This window comes from Acomys russatus, chromosome 23 (assembly GCF_903995435.1).
Source record: "Acomys russatus chromosome 23, mAcoRus1.1, whole genome shotgun sequence".
In the NCBI taxonomy this organism is placed as follows: Eukaryota; Metazoa; Chordata; class Mammalia; order Rodentia; family Muridae; genus Acomys; species Acomys russatus.
In genome coordinates, this window is record NC_067159.1 from 1,794,012 (window position 1) to 1,795,055 (window position 1,044).

A 1,044-nucleotide genomic window follows, 5' to 3' on the forward strand; every position below is an offset into this window, starting at 1 on the left:
GCTGCGCTGGCTCGGGTGGCTGGGGAGGGTTCTCGATCTCTCGCTCCCCCTTTATCCTCCTCCCCCTCCTCTCGCCAATGGTCTCGTTTTGATTGGTCAGAAATACTTAAACTCTGCCGACTCCGCCTCCCCGGGAAGAGCCTCCTACACATTTTTTCTTTTAATCCTACCCTGACAAATTTCTCTGGCAGTGAAGCTCTTACCTGCATCTGGTGAGTTTAACACGCACGATTTACGCTGACAGGCTGATTTATATCTGAAATAAGTGGAGAAATACACGGTCTCCCCGAGAGAACTAAATCTCATGATAAAGACCCACTACCGGTCCATTCCCAGCAACACACACACACACACACACACACACACACACACACACACACACACACACACACGTCTTGTTTCTTAATCTCACAAGCAAGCAAGGAACCGTGTGTGTGTGTGTGTGTGTGTGGTGTGTGTGTGCGTGTGTGTGTGTGTGTGTGTGTGTGTGTGTGTGTGGTGTGTGTGTGCGTGTGTGTGTGTGTGTGTGTGTGTGTGTGTGTGTGTGTGTGTGTACTCCATGGAACACATGAGAGTTGGTTCTTGCCTTCCACACGTGGACTCCAGGACTAAACTCCTTTGATTTAGCCTTGAGCCCTTTTAAGTATTTTTTTTTTTTTTTTTTTTTTTGAGGGGGGCGGAGGTTTCAAGACAAGGCTTCTCTGTTTAATAGTCCTGGCTGTCCGGGAATTCTCTTTGTAGACAAGGCTGTCTTTAAACTCACAGAAATCATCCTGCCTCTGCCAGACGCCCCGCCTTAAACATCTTTTTAAATGTTAGACATTTAAAAAGTTTTACACATAAAAAGGCAACCCTAAACCGGGTGTGGTGGCTCACACCTTTAATCCCAGCACTGGGGAGGCAGAGGCAGAGGCAGAGGCAGAGGCAAGCAGATATCTGAGTTCCAGGCCATCCTGGTTTACAAAACAAGTTCCAGGACAGCCAGGGTTGCACAGAGAAGCCCACTCTGGAAGAAACAAAAGACAAACAAATCCCCCCAAAACA